General features: G+C 37.0%; 1 long non-coding RNA gene across 1 annotated transcript; it reads left to right on the top strand.

Annotated features, from left to right (window-relative positions):
- The first annotated feature begins 3,787 nt into the window (after positions 1-3,787).
- Positions 3,788-11,163, top strand: LOC107775803 (uncharacterized). Its single transcript, XR_012706041.1, has 3 exons — positions 3,788-4,201; positions 6,466-10,028; positions 10,106-11,163. It is a non-coding gene; the product is annotated as an uncharacterized LOC107775803 (long non-coding RNA).
- The last annotated feature ends 10,088 nt before the right edge of the window (positions 11,164-21,251 follow it).

Here is a 21,251-nt window from a genome sequence, read left to right as displayed (position 1 = left end):
CTATGAATACCATATTCTCTATAACGGACTATGTATTTAATACTGTAAAATATTCTTCATTGAATGCTATCGAATGACAGGCATTCATAAGCAACATTCCCTTTGGGGGTTACCGAGATTGCTGCCCTCGGACTTGATTTCTACCTGTCTCGCTTTTCATCTGTCTCCAATTTCGCGTGTCGCTCTATTACGTGAGTATTTAATATGAACATATTTTACCCCATACAATTCATACTAGTGTTACATAACCAAGCCTTTTAAGATTGATGGGTTAAAGCAAAGAATAGAATATTACTGCTTTTTTACTACCTAAAGATATAAAGGAAAAGACAAAGAAAATTGAAGAGAATATTGTTATTTAGTACTCTCTCCGTTCCAATTTATGTGAACTTGTTTGACTGGGCACGGAGTTTGAGAAATATGAAGATTTTTGAAATTTGCGGTCCTAAACAAGTCAAAAGGAGATCCAGGGTAGTTGTAAAGTTATAAAAGCTTCTCATTAAGGGTAGAATTAGAAGTTTAAGCTAAATTCTTTCCAAATTTAAAAAGGGGTCATTATTTTTGGTACGGACCAAAAAAGAAATAGGTTCACATAAATTGAAACAAGGGCAGCAGTATTCTGCATTGTTTACATGTATAGCATATGATCATTTGAAGGGTTTTGAACCTTTTAGGCTTTTGCCCGAGTTACCATCTAATGACATCATGTTTTAGGAAGGGATTTTATGGGCTAGTTGGGACTCTGAAAAATCAAATATGGAAGACTTTATTGGGTTCTGTTTGCTTGAATTTGTTTTGATCTTTTAAGTGATTTTTTGTTTTTAGCTGAAACGCATGCCCGAGATATCTAAAACAGTGATGCACTATATTTTTTTATTATACTAAATTATTTGGCCTTTATATTTCCTTTTGCAGGTACTGTGTAGTTGTTACTTACTAATTAGGAACATCCGAGAGAATAATTTCTGATATATATCGTGTGGAAAATTATAAATCTGTGATGGATAACCATGCTTGAGCTCAATAATCAAAATAGATAGTGACAAAAGCCTCATTTTGTTATAGCAATATTATGTGTTGCTTGTCAAAGTTGTACTTGTTGTGATACATGTACAACTACAAGAATTAATAACATTCACAAATTTTGGTTGAACTATAATTTGCTTTACTCTTTCTAGAAAAGTTGGTGGTGCTATTTAACTATAGTGGTGATTACTTAGCTTGACAACGATGTTGGGTTGAAAGTGAGGGTTCTCTCATTTTAAAACTCTTGAACAGGCATTTGGTCATCATTTTATCAATGTACTACGTTGCATTCTGACCGCAACCCTACAACTTTAGCTTTCTATTATGTTACAGTGGACTTGTCTGGTAAGGGTTTGAGGAATTCGCATTACGTGCTGGGTTTTGTATGTGTTTGTTTGTACTTACAAGAGAACTTTAGTATGACGTTTGGTTCTCTAAGACATTCCATGGGATGGTATGAAATTCGTGAGAAGTTTTATTTCAGAGGACAGAAAACATAACTTGGTCTTTTTCCATCTATTATTGATGAATAAATTATTCGATAACTACGTTGATGGGAGGTAACATGTGCCCGGTGAAATAATTAAGGTGTTATTAGTTGATTTAGATATTTCCAAAATAGTTATAGGAACGGGGCGGAAGGGGGTTCACCCGAACCCTTCGCCGGAAAAATTACACTATATATATAAGGTAAAATTTAATTTTTACATCTATATATTATGTTTTGAATAACATTGAGATAACCCAAAGCATAACTTAGTGGTTAAGGGAGTTCAAAATCATTGTGAGATCATTGGTTCAATTTCTACTAAATACAATTTTTTTTAATTTTTTAACTTTTTTTTATAAATTCTTTTAGCAAAAATCCGATCTCCGCCGCTAATAAGGAATCTATTCTGTCATTGACTAGTATAAAACACGACTCTTTCCTTTAGGTCGTGAAATAAAAGTTTTATTTTTATTCACTCGTTGGTGGGACGGTTTTGTCGTTTTGATTATGGATAAAGACACGTGATAAATGCTGCGTCTGCATTCTGCAACACGTAAGATGGTGCGTATTTATCACTAGGACCTTCCTATGATTGATCTTGACGGTCAAGTAAATGCATTTCGCCCAAATTACTTCTATTTTTTTTTTTTTCTTTAGAGTTCGTGTCCTTCAACCACTTTTATTATTTATTTTTTGTACAAGAGTTTCAGTCTTTTTAGAGATTGATTTTGATAAACATTGGTAGAATAAGTACTACGTGGTCCAACTTAGGTCAAACCGCCCAAAAGGAGAGATAGCCTTTTCTTATTATTTCTTTTGGTCTGAAAAAGCCATGTAAACTAAATAGTAGTAACATATTTAATCATTAACGAAAGTTGTATATTTTATGTCAAGTATCTTGTATGCTGGTAAAGGATTATTATACTTGCTTATTCCATGGTGCCAGTGTTCCAGTCAGTTTATTGTTATTCAATCTGACTGAACGTCTGAAACAGAACCAAGAATCATTCATCTATGTTATCTCATAAGGAATTTTATTTAAAAAATAGTACTCCGCTGTTTTGAGGTGTATGTCACACTTTTCTTTTTAGTATGTTAAAAAAGAATGGCAAATTTGTTACAATCGAAATAATCAAATGTTATGCGAAAGTTAATAAAATAAATCTTAAACGATGATAAATCAGACATTAAGAGAGATATATACCAAAAGAGACACAAATATTTAACGTGGTTCAGCCAATTGACCTACGTCCATAGATGGAGATAAGCAATCCATTATATAAAAGAGAGTACAAAATATCGAGAGAGCAACCTCACAAAGAGGCAAACACAAATGGCATGCTAACACTTGTCTCATAAATTTTCCCCATAAAAAGACTCTCAAACGCCTTATTAAGGCTATATTGTGGATTCTACTAAATTAGAAGGATCCTCAATTTATAGAAGTCCAAAATATTTTCCTCCAAGAAAAAGAACTAACCAAATATGGAAGAATTATATTTTTTTTTGTAAAAGGTAAAACAATTTATGGTAAATATATTGTCCTTCCATCAAGGATTAGGAAAATCAAATATGTTAACAAAATTAGGAAAAATACTTAACAACATTTCTATATTTAAAAATAATTCAAATTTGCATTTATCTGTTTTCCCTTAATTAGATTAATTATAGCCATAAAATATTCATGACTTAGTAGGCGTTTGGACATGAATTCCATTTTTTTTTTTCAAATTTGATATTTCCGTAAAATTTGAATTGAAGATGAAGTTGTGTTTGGTTATAATTTTTGCAACATATTTGGATGTCCTATCTTTTAACATATTTTGCAACTAAACACTAGCAACCTTCTCATTTTCAATTGAAAAAATATTTCTCACCAATTTTTTAAATTTGAAAATGCATTTTTAAGTGAGATTGGAAAAATTATAAGATTTTAATAACTAAATATTATTTTCAAAAAAAAATTTAAAAAAAAAAATTTTCTTATATCCCAACGGGCTCTTAGTTTAATCACAAGTTTTAAAATTCTATTTTCCTTTTTTCAAGATTCTATTTTCCTTTGTTGAATCTAATGAGATTAATCAAAATGCGTTACTTGGAAATGTCAATAATCATGAGAAGTACGTAAATTAACCTCTAGAACACACGTGGCACGAGTTGAATTCATAGCTAGCATAGAAATTTCCATGCAACCCTTTTTCTTGAGATGCTTCCTCTCTAAATACTAAATGTCAATGGTAAAGCCAAGTCAAAGAGGTCGGCTAACTCTATATAAATACGCCTTCTGCATGCCCTTTTACCTCAACATATCTTTCCTTTCACTTCTGATTTATTAAATTTCCCTCTTTCCAATTCATATATTTTTTCAAGAACCTTCCCACAAAGAAGAAAAAAAAAATATGGAGATTGATAGTAGCATGTTGATTAAAGTTGGTTCTATTTGTTCTAGTTCAAGCTCTAGTTTATTTGATTTTATCTAAGTCGTCCAACATATTTTCAAAGACCAAAAGATCCTACAGCTTCAGAACTGCTCGTTCCGTCAGCATTCGCCGGATGGCGGCCGCCCTCGCCGACTTACCTGCCGGCGGTGAACCATCTCCGACCTCCAGTGACTTGAAACCGGTCAAGTCTTCAAATTCTTTTAAGTTATTCTAAGACTCTCTGTAGATTATTGGGAGCTTTTAGGTATTTTCTATTTAATTTGTTCCATCTTGGTGTGAATTTGGGATTTATTTTCATTCCCTGTAAATAATAACAAGTGTGAAATGCTAAAACTTTGAAAAGTTGCAAGCTGTTATAAATTAAAAGCTAACTTAGTGAAATATGAACAAGACATGTTGTTATGAAATAAAAACAATTTAGTAAAACATGAACAAGAAATGGAGATAGAGAGAAAGAAGAGATTTTCTTCTTCAATTGTGTATATTTTTCTATCTATTACAAGGCCTTTATATAGGCATGAAAACTGAAGAAAAATATGTCATTGAATATGTCATTAAGTATAGAAATATGTCATTGAATATGTCATTAAGCATTTGAGAAGATCATGGAGGAAGAGTAGATATCCACCATAATTTGATTTTTCTTATAACACTCCCCCTTGGATGTCCATAGATAATGTGCCTCGTTAAAACCTTATTAGGAAAAAACCCAATGGGAAAAAAATCCTAGTGAAGGAAAAAGAGTACACATGTTTAGAAATACGGCTTTTGGTTGCCTCGTTAAAAACCTTGCAAGGAAAATCCAGTGGGACAAAACCTTGTACGGAAAAAAGAGTACAACGCGTATTAACTCCCCCTGATGAGAGTATCAATTAACATCCTTGAACCTTCGTATCCCAATCTTGTACACTAGTTTCTTGAAGGTTGACGTCGGTAGAGATTTGGTGAAAAAATCAGCCATATTATCACTTGAACGGATCTATTGCACATTGATATCACCATTCTTTTGAAGATCATGTGTGAAAAATAACTTTGGTGAAATATGCTTTGTCATATCCCCTTTTATGAATCCTCCCTTCAACTGGGCTATGCATGCTGTATTGTCTTCATACAAAATTATGGGTAGTTTGTCATACTTCAAATCACATTTGTCTCGAATAAGGTGTATTATAGACCTCAACCATACACATTCTCGACTTGCTTCATGAATAGCAATTATCTCAGCATGATTAGATGAAGTAGCCACGATTGATTGCTTAGTCGACCGCCAAGATATGACAGTGCCTCCATATGTAAACATATAGCCTGTTTGAGATCGAACCTTTTGTGAGTCATATAAATACCCAGCATCGGCATAACTAACAAGATCAGGACTGCAATTATTTCCATAAAATAATCTCATATCGGTAGTCCCTTTTAGATACCGCAATATGTGTTTGATTCCATTCCAATGTCTCCTTGTAGGAGCAGAGCTATATCTTGTTAAGACATTAACTGAAAAAGTTATGTCAGACCTTGTAATGTTAGAAAGATACATTAGTGCACCAATTGCACTAAGATATGGTACGTCGGGACCAAGAAGCTCTTCATTATTTTCATGAGGTCGGAATGGATGTGCTTTATCCATATAAAATCGCTTTAAAATTATTTTAGTGTATGTTGATTGATGGACAAAAATTCCATCTTTCATATACTCAATTTGTAGACCAAGACAAAATTTTGTCTTTCCAAGATTTCATTACAAATTCTTTCTTTAGATAGTCTACTACTTTAGGAAGCTCTACTGCTTTAGGAAGCTCCCTAGGAGTTCCAATGATATTTAAATCATCAACATACACGGTGATTATAATAAATTTAGATTCAGATCTTTTTATAAAGACACAAGGACAAATTAAATCATTCTTGTACCCTTCTTTCAACAGGTACTCACTCAGGCGATTATACCACATGCGCCCTGATTGTTTCAATCCGTATAAGGATTTTTGAAGCTTTATTTAATAAATTTCTTGGAAACCTTAATATGCTTCAGAACAATTTAAATCCTTCAATGATTTCCATTATACGCATATCACGTTTTTCTTGTATTGCCAGATTAAAACCTGAAATGGCGACATCCACCACAAGAGAACATGTCTCTATATAATCAATGCCAGGATATTTATAAATCTTCTTGTGACACGAGTCATCTTTATGTCTATCGACTTGACCTTTTTTTTCCGCACAAGAACACATTTATACCTCCACTGCTTTATACTTTCAGGTGTTGGGACTACTCGTCCAACTTCATATTTTTCAGATAAAATCAATTTTTATTACGTATTTTTCATTTGGCCAATCATTTATCTGTCCAAATTTCATGACAGATTTGAGCTCAAGATCCTCGTCAATATTAATAATATTGAGCGCTACATTATATTAACAATATCGTCGACGATCATTTTATAACGGTTCTACTATTACCCAATAAAGACATAACTTATTGAGATCTCTTTATCTTATTATTTTCAGGTACCTGAGCCTCTCCCATGAGGTCTTATGCAGTGTTATATCGTGGTACTCTTCTAGAGCACTTGCCTCCTTATTATGACCATCTTGAACATTTGCTCATCTCCTTCTTCAAGGAGTTTTATCTTTGGAACCGATTAGTCTATTATGCTTTATGCATGCCATGGACTCTATTCATTATGAACTTTATTTTATTTGGAGCATTAGCATCTGAATATGACATTTAGCTTTGGATCAGCAAATACGCCTGGTAATATTTTGCAAATGAATTATCACTTGAACTTCAAGTTCATATTTTCTCGTACGAGGATCTCGATGTACTCGTAATAATTCATTACATGCATTACTTTTTCAGCTTCCCATTTTCTCCCCCTATTGTTGAGATCACCAACACATATCCCTAGCCTTATTTGGGGATCCATCTTTGTGCATTGTGATGGAATAATTAAATCATATAGTACATTCATATTTCTAGATGGAAATTATTTGGTTCCTGTCCCTGAACCGATTGTGATAGGGAGAACTTATCATAACTTGGCTAGATGCGTACAAGTATTGTTGTATATTAAATAATACATCACATACCAAATTTTATTTTGGCAATTTTGTTCTCATAACCAATGGTTTAAATATAATTAGAGGCATACAATTTCTGCTAAACCAACTTGGATTTAAACCAGTATTATCAAGATAAATCATCATAATTTATATTCTGAAACTGTGCTCTAATAATTTGATCAATCAATCTTGCAAAAACCAAACTACAAGTTGATAACAAATGCACATGTGACCATATAATAGATGCATCTATTAAAATTATATAATAGTAAATAGTCCACATGAAAGGTGACTAGGCCCATATATTTATCACCTTTTATTCGTTCCAGAAATCAAAGGATTCAATCCCAACCTTAACTGGTATATCATGAGAATAAGCAGCATAAGAAAATTCTTGAAGAATCTTATATTTCTTCAATATATGCCAATATAATTCTCAATTAATTTTTTCGCATCATAATTGAAGCGAGATGGTCAACCGGTCATGCCAACTAATATTTATTTCAGTAAACCTCTAGTTTACTTGTGGCTTCTGATTGCATCATCATGCTTATACTTGTGTAGTACAAATAGAAGAAAAGTCAGGTAACCTTTCATATTTACCCGGTATGATTATAGTAATATAAAGATATTCAATCTTCTTTTACATTTATAGTCTCAATATGCCAACCACTTTGGCTAATATATTTATAAATCAAAATATTTCTTTTGATACTTACTACAATATTAATGTCATGAATAATTTCATTCATCCGGGTAGTAACAAATTAGTTCTTTCAGAACTCTTAACTGCTTTTGTACTACAAGATCTTTTGTCACACCATCCATATAATGAATGTCTCCTTCACAAAGAGAATCATATCATAATAATTGTCATGTTCAAAATCATCACAAGCAAAATAATTTCTTGCTTTAATTTTGCTTTTAATAACTTTCATAAGGCATGGCAAAATATTTTTTGGCGTATCAGATGCATGCGACCAATGATATATTCATGTAACTACACAATAATATTCATTATCTTTCTTTGTCTCAAACCTCCCTTAGAGGTGAGTTGTAGTATTTATCCAACTATGCACAAGTACATTATTATGCATAATCTTTATCATATATATATTTTCACATTCACTTTCAGGAATGAGTATGCAATCTCAATATTTATCACAAGTCACATTCTCTTCAAAGAATTTCTCCCTTTTTATAATTACCATAGTGATAACTATTATTATTTTGGCCTTTCGCACGCCCGCATTCATTGGTCAACCACTTTATCTTTATTTAGACTTATCATGCACTGCTATCACATTCACTTCAATAATGGAGCAAATCAAGTGGGACAAGCTTCATGCTTTTTCATGAAAATTACATTATTTTTTCTTTAGTTATTATTATTATTATTATCAATATAGTGCATTAGGACTCAAACCCAATGCTTTACCCATATAAAGGCATGTTAGACCATAATGCATTGATAGATAATGCGTTGGCATAACACGATGTATTTCACTAGGATATATGCCAATTTTGTTTTCAATGAAATACATCATATTATGGTAAAAATATTATTACTAAATTACCTTAATAATTATCTATCATAGTATGTAAAAGGTCAGAACATATATATACGTTGGAATATTATCTTTGTCCTATAAGAGATGTAGCAAATAAAGACATACCTTTTCAGTTCTTTATTTCACATGATACAATTGAAAAAAATATTTTTAGTAAATACTGCACATAAAGTTAATGCAAAGAGATGAAAGTATGAATGGGTTTAGATGGATGTAAAACTTATCTTTGTATTATCATCCAAGATATTTTTTATTGTACTTGATCTCATTGCCTGCTTATAATTTACATAGTCTTGACGTAGAAGATCATGAAATGAGCAATTCGTGCTGATAACGTGTTATAAAATAAAAGCAACTTAGTAAAACATGAACAAGACATGTTGTTATGAAATAAAAGCAATTTAGTAAAACATGAACAAGAAATGGAGATAGAGAGAAAGAAGAGATTTTCTTCTTCAATTGTGTATATTTTTTTATCTATTACAAAGCCTTTATATGGGCATGAAAAGTGAAGAAAAATATGTCATTGAATATGTCATTAAGCATAGAAATATGTCATTGAATATGTCATTAAGCATTTGAGAAAATCATGGAGGAAGAGTAGACATCCACCATAATTTGGTTTTTCTTATAACACAAGCTACTATGTATTTATTTTATCTTAGTGCTCAAGTGGTTTTATTTTTTTTGTTTTTATTTTTTGAGTTCTATATCTTTTAAAGCATCAAATTAGATGGTCCAGGTACACTACAAATGTAAGGTGATTGAACGAGCTAGCCAATTAACAATCAGGAATAGCTACTTATTAAATGAGCAGCAAAAGAATTATATTAAACCTGGAAAACAAATTCTTGACACAAAAAACTCCCTCCTTCCAACGTTTAATATTTTTAGATGAGGAAAATTGAATAAGATAAACACGCTAATTTACAAATAGGGAGGCAAAATTTATAAATACACAAGTTGTTCGAGGTGGATGGAGACAAGTTACTAACTCCATTTTAAATGTCAAAATATGATTGAACAACTTGCATTATAATATTTTAGAAAACTTTTAGAACTTAAATGTACCTGTAGACATTTCTTGAAGATCATTTGGAATCCTTGGTGACTTTTATTGGGCTAATTGCCATCACGCCGACACACTTCAAGAGCATTGCAAGAAAGACAAGCCTCCTCCCATGAAATCCACAGTGGTTGTGCCACATAAAAGAAAGGAAACTCCATGTGAAGAAGTTCAAAAAGACAAGACGCATGCTCAAACTCATCAAGCTTCTAACAAACAACCATCTAAGACAAAAGCAGTAGCAGTCGTGGAGACGTTTTTGGAGGAAAGTGAAACCATATTCGGATAAGCCAAGAGACAGTAATTTGCATGTGGTAGAGATTCCTGATGACGATGTTAGTGCTTTAAGAACTTTGACAACCATTAAAGAGGTAATAATTTGAACTTTCTTGTCAACCCATGATACTCGAGTGACTGCACTAACTGTTTATCTTTTTTTTTTTTGTAGCCAAACAATGTCAACATATCGATAGTGTCACTCCAAAGCAAGCCACAAGGTAGTAGTGAATCTATGGCAGAGCCAGACTCAAGGAAATTACTTCCGATCTAAGTCTGAGCTAGAGGCGACTTCCAATCCTCATAGTGGAGCTAAAGCAAAATTCGGGTCTAATTTTCACGAACGACCAACACCAATAATGTCTATCTTTGATGAAAGAAAGGTTGTCTTGACACTTCACAAGAATTTCATCTTGGATGCTTGGACTTAAATTCATGCTAAACTCTCCGACCTTACTGCAGACCGTGTTTATTCTATTGCATATGAGGTCCAAGTGATTCTCGAGGAGATGTATGGAAAGGGTGTGGATATTTTCCCTTTGAAGAACCTATTGAAATCTTTCTTTGAGCTTCCCACTTCGTATAACCAGGCACTGTCAATTCTTTCCGATAAGGTCGTGGAAGTTAAAAAATTAGAGTCATTTTTAAAAGCCAAGGAAGATCTTGATCTTTTCTTGACTGAGAAAGGAGAGAAGGTCGAGGAACTATCTACCACCAGTCAATCTCTCAAAGAGGCCAAGGAGAAGGTGAAGCAGTTAAGAGCTCTCCGAGATGCTGCCAAGAAAAAGGTTGAAGAGATTGAATCTAGAGTCTCATCTACTGAAGAGAAGTACCGTAGATGTTCTGATGCTTCCTTGGTGATTACTGATGATTTGGCCGACGTGGAGAAGAGGAAGAAATACTTAGAGGCTACCCTTCAAGACTTGGTCAATTACAAGTTATGTTTAGATTAGCCTATATGAAGTATTTTATTTGCATTTTTTTTTTGCATTTAATTGATTAGCGGAAAATCTTCTTTTGTTTTGGTTTATATTGCACATTCTCATGGATATTTTTACTATTTGTTTCATAGTTTAACATCAGCAAGTGCTTTCTTATTCTGGTATATTGACGCCAATGTAGTAGGCTTTGACTTTCTTTTAAACATTGTTGTTGTTGACATCTAGAGGTTCTCTAGATTTGAATTTTCACTCTTCAATTTGCTTCCTTTGAATGCAATATTGCTCGTCAGCTTTGCATCTTTGTGGTAAAAAATTCATATCTAAATGTAAGAATGTTGAAATCATGAACCATTTAATTTCTCGAAAATTAAACTTCAAAATTTATGACATATCTGAAATTTGAAATTGAACACCTTCAGAATCATCTCAGATAATATTTTGAAACCAACTTTAGATTCTACCATGTTGACAATTTCAGCTTTGTGCAGTCTGACCAAACAATTCATAACTTGGAGTAGAAATGTCAAAATTCTGAACCGTTTGAGTTTTTGAAAACTAGACTTCAAAATCTAAGATATATCCAAAATTCCCAATCAAACAACTTCAGAATCGCTACAGATGATATTTTGAAACCAACTTTAGATTCCACCACGTTGGCAATTTTAGATTTGCGCAGCTTCACAAAAAAATCATATCTTGAGGAGAAATGTCAAAAGTAAGAACCGTTTGATTTATCGAAAACTAGACTTCAAAATTTAAGACATATCCAAAATTTAATATCAACTTCCTCTAGGATAGTTCTAGGTAATATTTTATATTTTACCTTCGCATTTAGCCTCGTTGGGATTTTCAGCTTTGAGCGTCTTTGTCCAAAAAGGTGATACCTTGATATAGAAGCACCTTTAAATGAAGAAACATTTTATTTGGAGACTTGATGAATTTTACGGGTTCGGATTCTGTACATGACGAACGTTTGAAGACTTCCACTTGAATGACGGGGGACTTAAAACTTCAACTTTAAGATTTTACCTCCTTCTAAATGATTTTAACCATCTCCTCAGAGATACTAATCTACTATCGAGCCTATAAACTTGCCCACATTGAACCATCAAACTTTTGATAAGGTAAAGGTCCCATGTTTAGGTGCCAACAAGCAGATTTTATTCCGGCGTACTTCACTTGTACAATGCTAGGGGTGATACATATTTTTAAACTCATACGACTGAACTTAGAATGAAACTCTAAGATGCCTATATACCTCGCTGAAGAGTATCAATTCATACCGTAGTTCAGAATGGGTAATTTTTTTTAACATCCTAACTTTTTTCTACGTCGTCTCTTTTGAGGTTTTCAACCTAGCGGACCTCTTTTTTTTGGTCATACATAGTTTATACTCCTGCGAGCCAGGAGTAATATACAATTTATGATCTTGCGTTAAGGAGCGTTGCAACTTCAAGGATAATACTTCTTCAAAAACTTGCCATTGATAGGGCCGATTCTCATGCCATATGCATCAACCAACTTGTAAGCTCCACTTGAATAAACTTTTTGTACGACATATGGCCCATCTCATTTTGAAGTGAACTTCCCTACATGTTTATAGGAAGTAATAATGGATCTTCCTATGGAAAGGACTTGATCTCCTACTTGAAGGGATCTTGGGCGAACTCTTTTATTGAAGGCGCGAGACAATCGAGCTTGATAACATTCAAGGCTGTGTTGAGCTTCCAGCCTCTAGCTCTTCTAGTCGAAGTTGAGCATTTTATTCATCAGTGATCCCTTCTTGAATATCTAATCATAATGAAGGTATTTAACGCTCGAGGGGCAAAACGGCTTCGACTCTATAGACAAGTGAATAAGGGGTTTCTTGTGTTGGTGTGCAGTGAGTTATTCTATACGCCTACAGAGCTTCTTCCATACGGTCATGCCAATCTAGTTTGGATTTGGAGAAGACCTTCTTCAACAAGTTGCATAGAGTCTTATTGAATGTCTCATCTAGGCCATTGGCGGCGTCATTGTACATAGAAGAGTTACGTTGCTTGAAGCCAAAGAGACCACAAATTTTGTTCATCAACCTATTGTTGAATGACTTGTCATTATCCATTATTATGTAACGAGGAATGCCAAAGCAATAGATGATATTTACTCGGATGAAGTTTGCAACATTCTCCTTCTTTACTTCCTTGAGAGCAACAGCTTCCGTCCATTTTGAGAAGTAATTGGTTGCGGCCAAGATATACAAATGTCCGCCAGAAGATTTTGGTAGTGGTCAAACAACATCCAATCCCCAAGCATCGAATGGCCACGATGCAACAGTCGGATGTAGCAATTCAGGAGGATGATGAATAAAATTTGCGTGGAACTGGCAAGCCTTGCATCTTCGAGCATAGTCCAAGCAATCTTTTACCATTGTTGGCCAATAATATCCCATCTTTTTTTATATGGAAGTGAAGCTTTGGTCCAAACTAATGTGATCCACATACCCCAGAATGTGCTTCTTACAAAGCTTGGATTGCTTCATCTTTCTCAAGTGGCTTTCTGAGAGTTCATCCATGGGAATGCAAAGTTCCTTCACGATGTGAATTGGAAAGATGTTTACTGAGGATCCTCCATCAATCAAAATTCGATTTACCCTTTCATCGCGCATATAGCCAACCATGTATGATGGACGATTATGAGGACTATCACCTAGTAGAATGTCATCATGCATGAATTTGACCTTTTCCTTGCAAACATTAACTTCCTGAAGAATAGACTCAATGGTCTTTTCTGAAGATGGTGCTAACGGTGAGTCATTACTCATCTCTTCTCCTTTATCAGCATTGAAACAAGAGGCCTCGATACCGTTATGGAAAATTTTCGTGTAGAACCAACTTGTCAAGAACTCCACTAATGTCACTAGATATCGTGGCTTTTGAGGGTGTGCATTTCCACTTCTGCTTTCCTCAAATGCTTAATTGGATTCTGTTTTCTTGGTCTTTTTACCATCATTTTTCTTGTTGGTTGTTCTATTGATTCTTTTCGTAGGCTTCTTTTATGGAGCCTATGATGACTCACTAACGTCCAACCTTCATCATCATCAGGCTGATCAATTTCGGCTTTGTTGTTCTCCAATAATTCTTCATCTTTACTTTCTTTGAAACTATATAATTCATCTGGACCGAATGAGCCAAAGGTGATAGAGACATGGTTTGCGCTTGCTTTCTCATCTTCAAGCACGATCTTCTTTTCACGATCCAAGTCCATAACTTTGTATTTGAAGACAAATCACTTCTCCAGAGGGTGGCTCACAATTCAATGGTATTTGTAGTAATTTGGCTCATTCATTTTTCCAACTTCATTTCGCCGCTTCATCTCTGGAAGCTCAATGAGCTTTAACTCGAGGAGTTATTCAAAAGTTGCTGGCACATAAAAATCCTGAAATGGGTACTCCTTCTCTTGAATTTCTTTTAGAGTCAACTTTCCACTTGGCTTATCTTGAAAAGAAGCGGATTTCATACTCTGCTTCTTGCTCACCGTCATTGTGAACTTCACAGGTGATGTGTTGACATTCATAGCTTCTCTGCTTTCATAGTTGGGTACAAACTTGGTCCACTTCCTGACTTCTTGCTTGTTGTTCCCTTTGCAAAGCTCATAGATGAACAACCTTTCATTTCCAGCAGAGGCCACGCTCAACTCCATGCCATGGCACAAGTAGCAAGTTCTTCAAATGTGCTAGGCTTTATATATTACAAGATGTAGCGCAGTCGCCAATGCATGCCTTGGAATGCAGATCTCTATGCGAATAGCTTCACTAAGTCTGTCTTTGCAGTTAAGGCTTGCATTAATCCAATGATTGATAAAGGCGATAACTGGTTCACCCTTCCGTTGACAAGTATTTGTAAGTTCCACCATGCTCACAGTGCCCCTTGTGCTATAAAAGCGAATGGGGACCTCTTGCTCTAGTTGATCCAAGCTATCAATAGATCCCGCCTCGAGGTCTGTATACCAATCAAAAGCATTTCCTTTTAGCAAGCAGATAAACTGCTTGACGAGGTAATGTCACGACCCAAAATCCTAAACTGTCGTGATGGCGCCTATCGTGGTACTAGGCAAGCTGACATTTTCAAATAACTCCAACACTTTTAACAGAAAATGAATTAAAGCAGTTTAAACAATAAAAATTCTAATAAACGGGATAGAAACCCAAAACACAACGCGAAAATTCCCAACCATCGGGGTGTCCTAGAGTACATGAGCATCTATACATCACAAGTCTGGAAAACACTGTCTATAATAGTCCGAAACTAAATACAATAAGTGGAAGGATAAGGAAGGAGAAACAAGGTCTGTGAAAATGCCGAGCAGCTACCTCGAGATCTCCGAAGGGTTAACTGCGTAGTGAATCAATACCCACTGTGTTCGGAAACACCTGGATCTGCACACAAAGTGCAAGGTGTAGCGTGAGTACAACCAACTCAGTAACTAACAAGACTAAATAAAGATCTGAAAGTAGTGACGAGCTTTACAATTATGGTTCAATTTCAGTAATTTCAACATAGGAAAGTAGGCATGCTCTCAAGTTCGACAATTTAAGTCAAATCAGTTAACACATGGCAAGTCCAAGTGAAGCAGAATATAATATCTTTCAGAAATTTCAAGACCGTGAGGTATGACATATAAGTGCAGCAATAATGAAATCAAATACATCCTCTCAGAGCAACAGTCACTCAGTCCTCCCATTTACTCCAACCTCACAATCACTCATTCCTCTCAGTCGCTCAGCACTCGGCACTCGATACTCGCACTCAATAGGTACCTACGCTCACTGGGGATGTGTACAGACTCCGAAGGGACTCCTTCAGCCCAAGCGCTATATCAAGTCAATTATGGCATAAATCAATGAAACATGATGCGGCGTGTAGCCTGATCCCATAAATAGATATAGCCATAAAGCTCGTTGCGGCGTGCAAACCGATTCACATATATACAACCATAAGGCTCGTTACGGCGTGCAACCCGATCCAAATATATAGATATATTACTCACAGCTCGGCACTCAGACCCCAACTTAATCACCAACCTCTCCAGTCTCTCGGGCACCCAGAAATCATGAAGAATCAGCCCAAACATAAATGATGTAATGTATCAACAAGGAACAAAAGAGACTGAGATATGATATGGAAGTAAAATAGAGACTGAGTACAATAGCAATTTAGCATGCAATTTAACATGTAACACGGTCTCTGTGGGTCCCTACAACACCAGCACATAGCCTAACCATGATTTCTAACATAGTTTGCAGTTCATTTGTTATAACACACAAAGAATATATGGATAACAACAGAATTTAAATTATACAATTCCATGGAATTTGACCAAGTCACAATTCCTACGGTACACGCCCACACGCCCGTCACCTAGCATGTGCGTCACCTATAAACCAGTCATAAGATATATAATACGTGATTTCATACCCTCAGAACCAGATTTAGAACTGTTACTTACCTCAATCCGAGCAAATCTCTACTCCAATATATCCTTGCCTCGCGAAACGGCCTCCGAATGCCTCTAATCTAGCCATAAATAATTCTATATAATCAATACGGGCTAAAGGAATCAACTCTATAAGAAAATGCTAAGATATTAATCAAAAGTCAAAAGTCAACTCTCGAAATTCGATAAAAGTTAAAAAAACCCGAAAGCCCATTCAACCACGAGTCTAACTATACCAAATATATCAAACTCCGACACCCAATCGTCACGTAAATCCCCAAATCAAACTCTCCAAATCCCTAGCCTCAAACTTCTAATTTACACCTTAAATACACACCAACTAGGTGGGAAAATCATTGGGAAAGCAATATTATTGATCGAAAACGAGCACAAGGACTAACCTCAAGAATCCCCTCGAAAATTCTCGCAAGAATCACCCAAACCCGAGCTTGAAATGTTTGAAATGAGGCCAAAACCGCGAACCCTTATTTAATAATCTGCCCAGCACTTCCGCTTCTGAGGGAACTTAACCGCTTCTACGGTATCGCAGAAGCGACATCACCCATGCATCTGCGGCCCTATCCGCTCCCGCAGTTCCTCACTCCGCTTTTACGGGCTCGCTTCTGCGAGCATCCAAGTCACTTCTGCGATCCCAGCTCATCTGTCCACTTCCGCTTCTGTGGTCCTCGTGCCGCATCTAGGGTCACGCAGATGCGAAACTCCCTAACGCACCTACGCGCCTTCCGCTTCTGCGCCCCTCTCGCCACACCTGCGGCCACACAGGTCCGAAAAATCCTTCGCACCTGCGACCACATGCTCACACCCCTCCAAACTCCGCATCTGCACATCTGAGCCCGCACCTTCGAGCTCGCACCTGCGATCAAAGCTCCGCAGGTGCGATTAAACCAGCATACCCCAACTTCAGCAACTTCTTAAGTTCAACTTTTGATCCGTTAACCATCTGGAATCAACCCGAGGCCCCCGGGACCTAAACCAAACATACCAACCAGTCCTAAAATCTCATACGAATTTAGTCGAGCCCTCAAATCACATCAAACAACTTCAAAAATACGAATCGCACCCCAATTCAAGCCTATTGAAACTAAGGAAATTCAACTTCTACAAACGACGTTGAAACCTATCAAATCACGTCCGATTGGCCCCAAATTTTGCACACAAGTCATATTTGACATTACGGACCTACTCCAACTTCCTAAATTCCAATCTTATCCCAATATCAAAAAGTCTACTCCCGGTAAACTTTTTCAATAATCCAATTTTTGCCATTTCAAGCCTAATTCAACAATGGGCCTCCAAATCATAATCCGGACACGCTCCTAAGTCAAAATCACTCAACGGAGCTAACGGAAAAATCAAAACTCCATTCCGGAATCATTTACTCATAAGTCAACATCCGGTCAACCTTTTCAACTTAAGCTTCCAACATTGAGACTAAGTGTCTCATTTCATTCTGAAATCCCTCCAGACCCGAACCGACTACCCCGACAAGTCACATAACAGCTACAAAGTACAAAATGAGCAATAAATGGGGGAACGGGGCAACAACTCTCAAAATGACCGGTCGAGTCGTTACATCCTCCCCTTCTTAAACAAACGTTCGTCCTCGAATGGGTCTAGAAACATACATGGAGTCTCAAATAGGTGTGGATATCTGCTCCGCATCTCCCGCTCGGTCTCCCAAGTAGCCTCCTCGACTTTATGACCTCTCCACTGCAACTTTACTGAAGTTATGTCCTTTGACCTCAACTTTCGAACCTGCCGATCCAAAATGGCCACCGGCTCCACATCATAAGTCAGATCACCATCCAACTGAACTGTGTTGTAATCCAAAACATGAGACAAATCACTGACATACTTTCGGAGCATAGAAACATGAAATACTGGATGCACACTCGACAAACTAGGTGGCAAGGCAAGCTTGTAAGCCACCTTTCCAATCCACTAAAGTACCTCAAACGACCCAATATACCGAGGGCTCAACTTGCCCTTCTTTCTGAATCTCACAACACCCTTCATGGGTGAGACCTTGAGAAGTACCTTGTCCCCGACCATGTAAGTAACATCACGAACTTTTCTGTCGGCATAACTCTTCTGTCTAGACTGCGCCGTACGAAGCCGCTCCTGAATCATCTTAACCTTGTCCAAAGCATCTTGGACCATGTCAGTACCCAATAGCCTAGCCTCACCCAGCTCAAACCAACCCACCGGAGATCTACATCGTCTCCCATACAAAGCCTCATACGGAGCCATCTGAATGCTCGGCTGGTAGCTGTTGTTGTAGGCAAACTCCACGAGTAGCAGAAAATGATCCCATGAACCTCCAATAACTGAATAGTGCGCTCAGACTGTCCGTCCATCTGAGGGTGAAACGTTATGCTCAACTCAACTTGGGTACCCAACTCTCGTTGTACGGCCCTCCAAAACTGCGATGTAAACTGTGTGCCTCGATCTGAAATGATGGACACTAGCACGCCGTGGAGGCGAACAATCTCTCGGATGTAAATCTCAGCCAACCGCTCCGAAGAATAAGTAGTCCCCACTGGAGTGTAGTGCACGGACTTGGTCAGCCAATCCATAATCACCTAAATAACATCGAACATCCTCAAAGTCCGTGGGAGCCCAACTACAAAATCCATGGTGATCTGCTCCCATATCCACTCTGGAATCTCTAACCTCTGAAGCAATCCGCCTGGACTTTGATGCTCATACTTTACCTGCTGACAGTTGAGGCACCGAGCTACAAACCCTACTATATCCTTCTTCATTCTCCTCCACCAATAATGCTTCCTCAAGTCCTAATACGTCTTCGCGGCACCCGGATGAATGTAATACTGCGAACTATGGGCCTCCTCAAGAATCAACTCACGTAGCCCATCCACATTAGGCACACAAATCCGACCATGCATCCTCAATACCCCATCATTTCCAATGGTAACATCTCTGGAATCACCGTGCAGAACCGTGTTCTTAAGGACAAGCAAATGGGAATCATCATACTGGCGCTCTCTGATGCGATCGTATAAGGAAGACCGAGATACCACACAAGATAGAACCCAGTTGGGCTTCGAAACATCTAATCTCACGAGCTGGTTGGCAAGGCCTGAACATCAACTGCAAGAGGTCTCACACTAACAGGAATGAACGCAAGGTTACCCATACTCATCGCCTTTCTACTCAAGGTATCGGCCACCACATTGGCCTTCCTGAAATGATACAGAATAGTGATATCATTGCCCTTTAGAAGCTCCAACCATCTCCGCTGCCTCAAATTTAGATCCTTCTATTTGAACAAATGCTGGAGATTCCGATGATCTGTTAATACCTTACAAGACACATCGTAGAGATAATGCCTCCAAATCTTCAATGCATGAACGATGACATCTAACTCCAAATCATAGACAGGGTAGTTCTTCTCATGAGGCTTCAACTGACGCGAAGCATAAGCAATCACTCTACCCTCCTACATCAAAATACATCCAATACCGATCCGAGAAACATCACAATACACTGGCATTTTGAAGGTCTTTGGTATGGCATGCGGGGCTGCATCGTCATTGTACTGTTACTCACGAACCGGCCGGCGTCCCTTTTCGGCAGCAGCTTAGGAGCGCCTGGTATCTTATCAACCCGTTCTTGATGCTCTTTCATCTAGTCTCGGAGCGCCTTGTTTTCATTTTTCATTTCATCCATCTTTTTTAGAATGGTGGCTAGGGCGTTGTCACCTGCACTATCGATGACATTGTAAGTCATACATGCCGCTGGAGGGAGGGGTTGGTTGCACTACTCATCTGTTTGCTAGATCGTGCAAGTCCTTGCGGTTTCTGAAGTCGTTCCTGGAGCGGTCTTGCTAAGGACGCTTGTTAGCGTGTTAGTTAGCCACGCCTAGAGGAGTATTTTTTTTTTACAGTTGTGGGTGTCCCTTCCTCTGCAGACGTGGAGGCTCATTTACCACGAGGTTTTGTTATGCTGTAGTGTGGGGGCGGTGACCCATCTCGCCTGGGGGATGCGTTGGGCGTCGTGTCCTCATCTGCCGTTTCACAACTTTTGTTGATGGCATTCATGAGGTTGGTTGGGAGGTCACTCGTTATTCTTGTCCTTTTTTCTCGGTTACCTGCCATGTAGGATTTTGTGTACACAAAGAAAGGAGGTCTTGTTTTTTTTTTTTTTTTTACGTTAGTGACCTGTGCTAGTTGTAGATCTAGAGGAAACTAAAAGTTTAACTAAGAAATTCCCACAGACGGCGCCAAATTGTTTGACAAAAAAATATAGATCTTGGTTCAAATAATTAAATCTATGTGAACAAGGGTTAATCTTAGCTAACAATAATATCCTTAGATAGGGTTGTTAAAAAAATAATAAATGTCATGTGAGTCTGTTCGAACGAAGGCAATAATATGTAATAAATGTTCTAGAAGTCAACAGCAATAATATAACATTCAATAATATAATAATGAGTAGCAATAAATGACATTTAAGTAAATAAGAGGAATGATTCACCCAATAAAGGCTGGAATAGGCGGAGGTTCCTCCTGACAATGATGAATGATGGACAAATCCTTGAATATTCGAGTTATTCTCGGATCTGATGGAAAAGTATGGACAAGAATCGTAGTGAAGAGGTGGTGTTTGTATCTTAGCAAGAGAGAGAGATGAATCTTTTAGTCAAAGTGTGTTCTTTACAAATGAATATCACATGCCCATATCATTGTCTCTTTTTCTATTTATATGGGACATATTCCTAAGAAACCCTAAAAGTACAAGTGCAGAGAATATCCACTAGAATATTTTCTTTAATGTCCTATCTTGAAAACTAGTCGTTACAACTCAGTCAATGGTATTCGATCTCGATCTCGTTCTTTGTTGGCACCTCAACTACGACTC

The sequence above is a fragment of the Nicotiana tabacum genome, chromosome 23, assembly GCF_000715075.1.
Source record: "Nicotiana tabacum cultivar K326 chromosome 23, ASM71507v2, whole genome shotgun sequence".
In the NCBI taxonomy this organism is placed as follows: Eukaryota; Viridiplantae; Streptophyta; class Magnoliopsida; order Solanales; family Solanaceae; genus Nicotiana; species Nicotiana tabacum.
The sequence above is the reverse complement of the archived record's forward strand: the minus strand, read 5'-3'. Positions and strand labels throughout refer to the sequence as shown.